We start from the raw sequence: 12,702 nt of genomic DNA, 5'->3' as shown, positions 1-12,702 counted from the left end.
CACATCTACCTTTTAAGCCCTGTAATAATATATTTCTTCGCGCCCCCCCCCCCCCATGTGTGTAAAAGCCCAGTCTGCTAAATCTCACCTGCTACAACAAACTATCTCAGGAATCAGACTAGTGAACCTTTGTGGTACCTCCATTGCAGGTTTATCCTGCCTTTGTTAGGGATACCAGACCTGTACAAATGCAGTCTCACCGGATCTCCATACAGTTGGGGCAGGATGTGTCCACCCTTGTACTCATATCCTCTTTTGATAAAGGCCAGCCTACCATTTGCCGCCTTAATTGCTTCTGTACCTCCATGTTAACACCAATACTGTTCAATCTTTCACTAGTTAAAAAATAGTCCACCTTTCTATTTTTTCTGCCAAAATGGATGACTTCATATTATTCCACATTATATTCTACCTGACATGTACCTGCCCTGCCTAAATCCCCTAAGTCTCTGCATCCTGGTCTCACTTCACACACTTTATATCATCAGCAAACTTGGATTTATTTGATCCTTTCATCATAATCATTGACATGGAATACAAACAGCTGGGGACCCAGCAAAAATCCCTTCATTGGCTAGTTAATCGCAACCTCCCAAGCCATGGATTCCAACTCTATTTTCTATCCATTAACTAACCCTCAATCCATTGCCAGTATATCCCCCCACCCCCAGACTGTTAGCTGTTTCTTGTATGGGTCCTTATGAAAGACCTTCTGAAAGCCCAACCACACCACACCAACTGATTCACCCTTGTCTATTCTGCTGGTTGCAATCTCAAAAAAAAAACTACAGACTTTGCAAACATGATTTCCCTTTTATAAATCTGTGTTGACTCCACCCAATCCTATTATTTTACATGTGCTCGGTTAACGTTTCCTTAGCATTAGATTCCAGCAAATTTCCCTACTACTGACAGCAGGCTAACTGCTCTAAAGTTCTCTCTTTTCTCTCTCCCTCCTTTCCTAAATACTAAAGTTACATTTGTAAACTTCCATTCTGAGAGAACCATTCTAGAAACTGGAATTTTGGAAGATGACAAATATTGCATCTACTATCTCCATAGACATCTCCTGCAAAGTCTAATGTATAGGACGTCAGGTTCTGAGGCATGATGTAGATGGCCAACAAGTGTAGGTAGGCATGATTTATAGAGTCATACGTCACAGAAACGGGTACTTCAGCCCACCGTGTCCTTGCTGATCGTCAGGTACTTTTCTATATTGATCCCATTTATCTGCAATTGGTCCACAGCCTTCTATGCATTGATGATGCAAGTGCTCTCTGGCTTGTTTTCTATTGTAATCTATGGAGGCCGACGTATAGTTCCCTCCAATGATTTTTGCCCTTGCTGTTTCTTAACTTCATCCAAACTGACTGTGCTTGATTTTCTAGGCTAAGATCCCTCTTCCCTTCTACCTCTATCCCCTTCATTAATATCAGGGGTTCCACCTTCCTTCCCATTTTGCCCATCCTGGAATAATTTCCAACTGTGTTCAATTTGTAACTGCATCTCTCCGATGGCTGCTAGATTGCAGCTACTTATTTCTATGTGTGCTATTAATTCATCCACCTAGTTACAAATGCTACATGCATTTGGATAAAGAACTGTCAATTTTGATGTTGTTTTTCTAACTCTTACTGAATCCTGATATTTGTGTCTACATCATTATCAATCCCCATTTGACAACCTGTTTTATCTGCAATTTTCTGGATTTCTCCTCACCAAAAACCTCCCCCCCACCCTCCACCCCCCCCCCCCCCCCCCAGACCACACACCCCTCCTACTGTTCACCATTATTTAGTTTAAAGCCTTATTTACATCCCTCACCATTCAATTCACAAAGACTGGTCCTAGCCTAATTCAAATGATGCCTATGCCAACAGAGCAGCTCCTTCTTCCCCCACTACCAGTGCCAGGGTTGAAAGCTCCAAGTTCCTAGGAGTGAGCATCACCAATAGCCTGTCCTGGTCCAACCATGCAGGCACTAGGGCCAAGAAAGCTCACCAACACCTCTACTTCCTGAGGAAACTAAAAAAAATTGGTGCGTCTCCATTGACCCTCACCAAATTTTATAGATGCACCATGTAAATCATCCTATCTGGATGCATCACGGCTTGGTATGGCAACTGCTCTGCCCAAAACTGCAAGAAACTGCAGAGTTGTGGACACAGCTCAGCACATCACGGAAACCAGCCTCCCCCCCCCACCCCCCATGGACTCTGTCTACACTTCTGCCTCGGTAAAGCAGCCAACATGATCAAAGCCCCTCCTGCCCTGGATATACTCTCTCCATGCCCCTTCCATCAGGCAGAAGATACAAAAGCCTGAAAGTACGTACCACCAGGCTCAAGGACAGCTTCCATCCCACTGTTATAAGACTATTGTTTGGACATTTTGTATGATGAGAAAGACTCTTGATCTCACAATCTACTTTGTTATGACCTTGCACCTTATTGTCTACCTGCACTGCACTTTCTCTGTAACTGTAGCACTTTATTTTGAATTCTATTATTGTTTTGCCTTGCACTAGCTCAATGCACTGTTGTAATGAAATGATCTGCATAGACGGTATGCGGTATGCAAGACAAGTCTTTCACTGTACCTCGATACACGTGACAATAATAAACCAATTTAACAGTAACACAGTAATTTGAACCCATTTCTCCCATCCAAATCTTTGAGCCAAGCATTCAATTCTCAGCCTATTGATCCTATGTTAATTTGTATGTGTCAAGTGGTAATCCAGAAATTATTACCTGTGTGGTTCTGCTTTTTAATTTGGACTCTTGTAGCATAACAATATTTTTTTTGCCTGACTTATGTCAACGGTATCTAAATGGGCTGTAACAACTAGATCATTCCACTCCTACATCCTCCATCCCTGAGGAGATGTCTTTAACCCTGGCCCCCGGCAGGTAACAGTTTTTGGGACTACTGAGAACAGTATCCGTACCCATCACAATGCTGCCTTGTATCACCACTGCATTCTTTTACACTGTATGGTTCCCTGTACCATAATGCTGTGGTCAGCTTGGTCATCCACCTCACAGTCTCTGCTCTCATCTGCGTAGACTGCAAGAACCTTGTATGCACTGGACAAGTGCAAGAGCTTGAGTCTTCTCCAATGCCACCTAGACAACAGCAAAACATATGTCAGGCTGCTGTTTATCAATTACAGCTCGGCGTTCAACACCATCATCCCCTCAGTACTAATCAACAAGCTTCAAAACCTGGGCCTCTGCAACCGGATCCTCGACTTCCTTATCGTGAGACCACAGGCAGTGCGTATCGGAGATAACATCTCCTCCTTGCTGACAATCAACACAGGCGCACCTCAAGGGTGTGTGCTTAACCCACTGCTCTACTGTCTCTACACTCATGACTGTGTGGCTAGGCACAGCTCAAATGTCATCTGTAAATTGGCTGATGACACCACTGTTGTTGACAGAATCTCAGATGGTGATGAGGAGGTGTACAGGAGTGAGGTAGATCGGCTGGTTGAGTGATGTCGCAACAACAACCTCGCACTCAACGTCAGCAAGACCAAGGAATTGATTGTGGACTTCAGGAAGGGGAAGTCAGGAGAACACACACCAGTCCTCATTGAGGGGTCACCGGTGGAAAGGGTGAGCAGCTTCAAGTTCCTGGGCATCAACATCTTGGAGGATCTATCCTGGGCCCAACACATTGCTGCAGTCATGAAGGCGGCACACCAGCGGCTCTACTTCGTTAGGAGTTTGAGGAGATCTGGTATGTCACCAAAGACTCTTGTAAATTTCCACAGATGAATGGCGGAGAGTATTCTGACTGGTTGCATCACCGCCTGGTATGGAGGTTGTAATGCGCAGGATCAAAAGAGGCTGCAGAAGGTTGTAGACTCAGCCAGCTCCATCGCAGGCACAACCGTCCCCGCCATCGAGGACATCTTCAAGAGGCGGTGCCTCAAGAAGGCGGCATCCATCATTAAGAACCGTCACCACCCGAGACATACCCTCTTCATGTTACTACCATTGGGGAGGAGGTACAGGAGCCTAACTCAACTTGACCCACACTCAATGTTTCAGGAACAGCTTCTTCCCCTCTGCCATCAGATTTCTCAATGGTCCATGAACCCATGAACACTACCTCATTATTCCTCTTTTGCACAACTTATTTATTTCTGCAACTTACAGTAATATTTTTATGTCTTTATGTCTTGCACTGTACTACTGCTGCAAAGCAACAAATTTCACGACATATGTCAGTGATAAGAAACCTGATTCTGATTCTTGATCCTCATACCTGCCTCAGTAGTAGTCACACCTTCATGTCTCTCTTGACTAATCAATCAATCTAAGGGATATGACTGGCTCCTGGAGCAAAGTATCCAGGTAACCTTCCTCCTCTGTGAGGCATTGCAATGTCTGAATCTCAGCCTCCAGCTCAACAACTCTGAGCAAAGTTCCTTAGGCTGCTCACACTGCTAAATTGGTTGCCATGGATCCCAATGGCTCCTATCAACTCCCACATACTACAGCTGCTGTACGTTACCACCTCTAACGTGCTAGTTTTAAAATATTTAGTTAGTTTAATTAATTTGTCACCATTTCCTTATCCTCACCAAAACCCTGAGTCACCAAAGTTCATGGCCCAAGGACACTGTGCAAAACATAAAACTGTGCTTTTAGCTGGTCTCGCAGATCTATATGCCTCCTCATCAGCACTTGTGACAGCAGGAGTGTAGAAAAGGTTCTCTAGATTAATTCCTCAGATGGTGCGTTGTCATATGTGGAGAGAGCAAGTAGATTAGGCCTACACAAGATCCAAAGAACAAGAGGCGATCTCATTGAAGTGTAAAGAATCCTTAAAGGCCCAACAGGGTGAAAGAAAGGTTGATGTTCCCCTAGCTGGGGACAGGGTCTCAAATTAAGGGGGGTCAACCATTCAAGACAGTGATGAGGAGAAATTTTTTCACCCAGAAGTTATTAATTGTATGTTCTCCTCGTGACTGTGTGGGTTTCCTCCAGGTGCTCCGGTTTCCTCCCACATTCCAAAGATGTACGGGTTAGGAAGTTGTGGGCACGCTATGTTGGTGACAGAAGCGTGGCAACATTTGCAGGCTGTCCCCAGAACACTCTACGCATTTCACTGTTTGTTTCGATGTACATGTGACTAATAAAGATATCTTATAATTCTTTGGAACCCTCCATCCAAGGTGGTTGTGGAGGTGAAGACACTACAATTTTCAAGAAAGGGAATCAAGAGATATGTGCTTGGTGCAGCAAGGTGAAGGTGAGGTAAAAGATCAGGTATGATCTTAATGAATGGTAGGCATGCCCACAGGCAGAGTGGCCTACTCCTGCTCGAGTTGAGTTGAATCATCTGACTTCAATTAACCAGTTCTAGCTGGCTACCCAATGACCTGGGATAGTGGGAGTGGCACAGAGACACTCTGACCCCTCTGCCTATACTGTTCCAACACTGCTTAATGTATGTTTGAGGAACAGCACCTTATCTTCCATCTGGCCACATTACAGAACTCAGGACTTAATAATGAATTAATCAGTTTCTGGTATCCAAATCTTTCCCTTGCTTCACAGATGTTGCTGGATATTTTGGTTTCAATTTACGCTTTCTCTCCTGAATCTAACTGTGAGTTTTTTAAAGTAATTGTTACTTTGACAACCGTGGCCTGCACCCCGTCACAGAACTCCCTCTGTTCTGTCCACCTCCCCTCCATGCATGCTTTCTCACTTTTCCAATTCTGTCAAAGGGCCAGTAACCTAAACCTTGACCATCTTGTTTATTCTCTCCACAGATGCTGCCTGTCCTGTTGAGTATTCCCAGCATTTTCAGTTTTTGTTTCCCTAGCCTGCCGTGGTGGATGAGTCCTGTAAGAAATGCGTTCTCCTTCATCAGCCTCCTAAAGGCAGCATTTTTCCAGTGTGATTTTGATCATTCAATTTACATAAACAATTGTGGAGATCAATATTTTACGAAATTTTCACAACAATTGGAACTCATTATTAAGAAAACAATGTTTACTTTACGTTCTGATGAAAGTCTACAGTCTAAACTGTCAGATGGTATGAAGTCAAAGAGCTGTACAGAACAGACAAGGGCCCTTCAGCCCACCATGTCCATAGCGACCTTTCTGCTACACAAATCGTACTTGCCCGCATTTGATCCACATCCTTTCTTGCTTTGCCTATTTAAGTGTCTAAAATACCTTATAAACATATTAATTGTCCCTGATTCCAGCACATTCCAGATATCAAGCACTCTCTGTGTAAAAAAGCTTTCCCCTCAGAACACCTTTAAATCTTCTACCTCTCACCTTTAACCTATGCCCTCTTGTTTTTGTTACCCCCACCCCCCTTCCCACCACAGGAAAAAGTTTTTGACTATCTACCCTATCTGCTCTTCTCACAATCTTCTTTCAGGTCACTCCTCAGCCTCCTTTGCTCTAGGGAAAACAAGCCCAGTCTGTCTGATCTCTCCCCATTACTATAGTCCTCCAGTCCAGGTGAATCTCCTCTGCACTCTCTCCAGCGCAATCACATTCTTCCTACAGCATGGCGACCAGAACTGCACACAACAGTCTAACCAGTGTTTTGTAAAGTTACAGCATAATGTCCCAACTTTTATATTCTACCCCAAGTGATGAAGACAAGCATATCATATACCTTCTTCACCACCCTCTCTACCTCTGTGGCCACTTTCAGGGAACTGTGGACTTGGTTTTTCTCCCTTTACTGATACTGCCTGATCTGCTGAGTATTTTCTGTTTCTATGTCAGATTCCCAGTGTCCTCACCACCTTTCTTGGTGTGTTTCACTATTCTATTAGAAGGCGCTTTCCATTTCTGAAAATTTTTTTAAAACTGCAATGCTGGAAATCTGAAATAGAAACAGAAAATGCTGGAATAGAAAATGTTGGACCTGAAAAATTAACTCTGTTTCTCAGGCATGGTAGTGTAGCGGTTAGTGTAACGCTTTACAGCACCAGTGACCCAGGTTCAATTCCAGCCGCTGTCTGTAAGGAGTTTGTACATTCTCCCTGTGACTGCACGGATTTCCTCTGGGTGCTCCGGTTTCCTCCCACATTCCAAAGACGTACGGGTTAGGAAGTTGTGGGCGTGCTATGTTGGCGCTGGAAGCGTGGCGACACTTGCGGGCTGCCCCCAGAACACTGCGCAAAAAGATGCATTTCACTGTGTGTTTTGATGTACATGTGACTAATAAAGAAATCTGATCTTCCTGACCTGCTGAGTATTTCGCCAGTATTTTGTGCTTTCCATTTCTTCCTGATGCTGCCTTCCCCTGTAATGAGCTGCATCAAGCACTAGAGGTCACCAGACACTGGTCTCTGAAGCACGATCCATTCAGTTGAAACCCAGACAAAAATGTGAATAACAAGGACATTCCCTTTAATTCTGCAGTCTCTCCAGAACTCAAGCAAATCCCCATTTCTATCATAACTTGATTAACTTATTCCTCCATGGGATGTGGACTCACACCACAAATTGCCCCTGAGCTGTTCAAAGAGCAGTTAACCAAGGTAGTCCACCGACTTACGTCAACCAAATGGGCAGGTCTGAATTCACAAACGGGCCAGGCGAGGCCAGCAGATTTCCTACCTTAAAGGGGGTTGGTGATGTTGCGTGAGACTGAATAACCAATCTCGACACAGTCTGTCACAGTACAGCCAACATAATCATAGGCCCCTCCCACCCCACTCATTTACTCTTCTCCCCCCTCCCATCGGGCAGAAGGTACAAAAGCTTGAGGTACAAAAGATACACGCACCACCAGGCTCAAGGACAGCTTCTATCCCACTGTTCTAAGTCTCTTGAATGGACCTATTATATGATAAAGATGAACTCTTGATCTCTCAATCTGCCTCGCCGTAGCCCTTGCACTTTGTCTGTCTGCATTGCACTTTCTCGCAACTGCAACACTATACTCTGCATTTGTATATTTTTTCCTTTTGTACTACCTTGATGTACTTACATGTAGAATGATCTGTATGGATGGCACACAAACAGAAGATTTTTTTACTGTGTCTCATAATGCTTCATAATGTCTCATAATTGGAAATGGTTTATTATTGTTGCATGTTTGCGACAATAATAAACCATTTCCATTCCAAGTGAAGAGTCTTTACTGAGCGAACAGTGCAACTTGTACAGGAGAGATGGCTCAGAGCTGACAACTCCAGACTCCTTCCTTCCCATTCTCCCATGTGCTATTGAAAACATCTCTTTTATACTCACGTGAGACAATTTACTAATCCATAACTGCTTACATATCTTCCATAACCCAACCCAGGTACAGGGGAAGTTGTCATTCATTACCCCTTCCCACGTTGTTTCTCACTGCAGACCCTACAGAGGGACCCTTTTTCCTCCTCAGAGTCTGATGGCCTCATGGTTATGCTTCATCCCGTTATCTCGGTTACTATGGCAACAGCCAGCTCTAATGGCTTTGGGTGTTAGCAGGCGATGTTTCCAAAGTGAGCCCATTGTCTCTTATCTCCCAACAGTTTGTTTTGCAAACTTCCAGCCTGTCTCGCCTGTTTCTTGTGCCTCCCAATTTATTGCTGCCGCTGAGATAATGAACCTCAATGGAGAGCCAAGCAGATAGATATCACAGTAGGACATTGTCTCCTATCACATGTTGCAGCCATGTTGTACAACCTTGTCCCACACTTTAGCAGACCACCGTACTCTCTAACAGAAAATGCAAAGTATTCTTCACCCCAAGCTAATTATATTCCCATACAAAATATCCCAATGTAGTTCCCCCTTATGGTCCTTGTACCAACCCAAGGAAGCCACAACCGGCTCTGTACTGTCCTGAAATTTCCACCCAGATTCTGGTGATCAGGCAAGAGGTTGTGTCCCTGCTCTCCACCATTTCTACTTTTATATGTCTTCCTAAACACTTGCATATTTCTAAACCCAGATAAGTGTGAAGTGATACACTTCGGGAGATCAGATTTAAAGGCAGAATACAAGGTTAATGACAGGACTCTTAGCAGTGTGGAGGAACAGAGGGATCTTGGGGTCCACGTCCATAGATCCCTCAAGGTTGCCACGCAGGTCGATAGGGTTGTTAAAGAAGGCATGTGGACTGTTGGTCTTCATTAGTCGGGATATTGAGTTCAAGAGCCGCGAGGTGATGTTGCAGCTCTATAGAACTCTGGTCAGACCACACTTGGAGTATTGTGTTCAGTTCTGGTTGCCTCATCATAGGAAGGATGTGGAAGCTTTAGAGAGGGTGCAGAGGAGATTTACCAGGATGTTGCCTGGATTTGGAGAGCACATCTTAGGAGGATAGGTTGAGCGAGCTAGGGCTTTTCTCTTTGGAGCAAAGGAGGATGAGAGGTGACTTGATAGAGGTGTACAAGATGATAAGAGTCATAGATCAAGTGAACAGTCAGAGACTTTTTCCCAGGGCGACAATGGCTAACACGAGGGGACATAATTTGAAGATGATTGGAGGAGGGTATAATGGGGATGTCAGGGGTAAGTATTTTACACAGAGAGTGGTGGGTGCGTGGAACACACTGCCTGCCAGAGGTTGTGGGGGCAGACACATTAGGGACATTTAAGAGACAGACACATGAATGATAGAAGAATGGGGGACTATGTGAGAGGGAAGGGTTAGATGGATATTAGAGCAGGATAAAATGTCAGCATAACATTGTGGGCCAAAGGGCCTGTACTGTGCTGTAATGTTCTATGTAAACAGGAAGATTAATATTTTTCTCTATTTGGATAAATATTTCTTTCTGTTGCCTTAACCAATCACAGCACATTCTATCACATACAATCAAGAAATGTCCATCCAGTACTCCAGCCAGCCCTTCATCTAACTCTCCCATCCCCTGCACACCCCTATAACCCACCTGCCCTCCGATATCCCTATGAGCTACGTCAAGCACCAGAATCTCCCCACTTCAGTGAACCAGTTTCTTCTATTGGCAATGCACCAGTTTTGTTTTTTCCCATTCATGGAGTAGGGATGGTCCTGACAATGCCAGCATTTATTGAACATCCCTAGTGAACTAAGGAAGCAGTCAGGTATCAATCATTCTGCTGGGCCTGAAGTCACATATAAGACAGATCAGGTAAGGACAGCAGGACATTAGTAAGCCAGATGGGTCTTTACGACAATCCAATAGTTTCATGGTTACCGTTTTAATTCCACATGTATTTAATTACCTAAATGTAAACTCCCAACAGCCATGGTGGGATTCACACTCATGTCTCTGCGTCAATGATCCAGAACTCTGCTAGCTAATCCAGTAATTTAACCCCTACATACCTGCACTCTGCTTACAGATAACATCTGTTAAAATTATAAAATTATTTTCATTTCTCATTCACATTTTTAAACTAATTGTGGCTTCATCTTGCTCTCTTTTTGGGAAATTTCCAAGCATCATCTATTCCCCTGAGACCAGAATATCCCCATTTTCCCCCTTCTCAGAGGACTGTTGTTGAGCACCAGTGCCCTGTCAGTCTGAAGCTCTCCTCCACAAGACTGTTTGCTTTCTTACCACTCCTTGGTCTGGAAATCGCTCCAGACTTTCTGTACGGGTCGCCCTTGTAGGTTGCATCAAGAATAAGACGATCAGGTTTGAGGGCCTGAGAACAGTGCTGATGAGTTTCCCTGCATGACACCAGACTGACATTGACACCGTCAGCTTCAGTGAAGCGTTCCCTGTCAATCTGTTGCAAGCTCTTGCAGTTTTTAACATGAGACACAGCAGATGTGGTCCTTGCAGTTAGCTCTTAAAGGGACATTCCATTCAAGAGGGCGAGTGTTGCTATGAAATCAATGGACCTCTATAAGCATGTGACAGCAGTCTGAATGCCTGCACTTTAGAGGAGCTTGCAATGCAGACAATTGTTTGCACCCTTTTCCTTCCTCTGTGACCGGAAAGGAAAATGAAGTCTCCCGCAAAATCCTGTTTGCCCGGTATATTGGAATTATTTGAAGAAGTGACGTATTCTGTGGATAAAGAGGAACTGGAGGATGTGCTGTATTTAAATTTCCAAAAGGCATTTGGTAAGGTGCAGCTTCAGAGGTTAATGAAAGCTCATGGGGCAGGAAGGTAACATATTGGTATGGATAGAAGATTAGCTGGCTGACTGGAGGGACAATGAGTGATGTGTCACAGAAATCAGTGACGGAGCATTAATTTTCACTATTTGTATGAATGAATTGGATAAAGGCATTGATGGTTGCTGAATTTGCTGATGGCCAGGATAGGCAGGGGTGTAGGTTGTGAAGGAAGCTACAAAGGGATTAGATTAAATAGATAGATTAACTGAGAGGGTACAAAGGGATATGGATAGATTAACTGAGAGGGTACAAAGGGATAGAGATAGATTAACTGAGAGGGTACAAAGGGATAGAGATACATTAACTGAGAGGCAAAGATCCGGAAAATGGAGTATAAAGTGGAATTGTGGAGTTGATGTTGCATTCAGATCAGATATGATCTTATTAAATGTCAAGGAGGGCTCGATGGGCTGAGTGGCCTACACCAGCTCCCAGTGTGTATGTTCGTATGTCCCTTGGTACGGAGTTTGGGTGACCTCCCTAATGCAGCAGGGAGGTAGAGATCAGCAGCAGCAGTCCACAACGGTCCTGAGATGAGGAAGCTGAGAGTGACCTTGAGACTAAACCTCCACGGGACTGAAGTGAAGACACGAGTGTGAGGCTGTGTTTGAGGCTGTAGGAGGTCAGATGTTGAATTACACAGAAAGTACAGTTTGAGTGTTGACCCTGTGGATAACACCGTTTCAAGAGTACTGCAATTAATAAACCCTGATTGCTCTGTGATTAATAAACAATTGTGGTTTTGCAGACCAGAGAGGTAATGTGGGCAGGATGAGAAGGGAGTGAGACATACACTGGAAAATAAGGGACAGGGACCAACACAGACTCTGCCAAAAAAATGAAGAAGCAAATTTATCGAAGGCCGCTACAGCATCCAGAAATGTGTGTGAAATTATTCTCCTTATGGTTAACCCAAGTTTCACGTTCATAGCGCAACTTGGTTTGCAGTTGAGTGCATAAGCTCTCGACCTCCTTAAACCCTTCCAAAATAAACCTTTCATATTCAACCTTGCCTCTGCACCACATCCCCCAGACAAACTCTAACCCCACCTCCATCACCAGTGGCAAGTTAATTGCTAACTACTCAACTTTGACCTCCCAGGGTTGAAATGTCTAATGCTGGAGGGCGTGCATTCAAGGTGAAAGGGGGTAACTTCAAAGGGGATGTGTGGGCAAGTTTTTAACACAGAGAGGGGTGGGTGCCTGGAACGTGCTGCCAGGGGTGGTAGTGGAGGCAAATGCGATAGAGACATTTAAGAGGCTCTCAGATAGGCTCATGAATGTGCAGAGAATGGAGGGATGTGGACATTGTGAAGGGATTAGTTTAGTTAGACGTTTAATTACTAGTGTAATTAGTTTGGAACAACATCGTGGGCTGAAGGGCCTGTTCCTGTGCTGCACTATATTCTATGTTCTAACTTCTCTCCATTTTAAGATGTTTTAAGACATTCTTTAATATAAAGACTGCAAGGCATGGGTTAAAATTGATGTAAGCAAACAGTTCCCAGTGGTTGGGCATGGGGCCTAGTGATCAGGAGTACAAGCCAGAATAGTTCTGATCATGGGATTTATGTTAGTTGGAGAGAAG

This window comes from Pristis pectinata, chromosome 10 (assembly GCF_009764475.1).
Source record: "Pristis pectinata isolate sPriPec2 chromosome 10, sPriPec2.1.pri, whole genome shotgun sequence".
Classification (NCBI taxonomy): Eukaryota; Metazoa; Chordata; class Chondrichthyes; order Rhinopristiformes; family Pristidae; genus Pristis; species Pristis pectinata.
The sequence above is the reverse complement of the archived record's forward strand: the minus strand, read 5'-3'. Positions refer to the sequence as shown.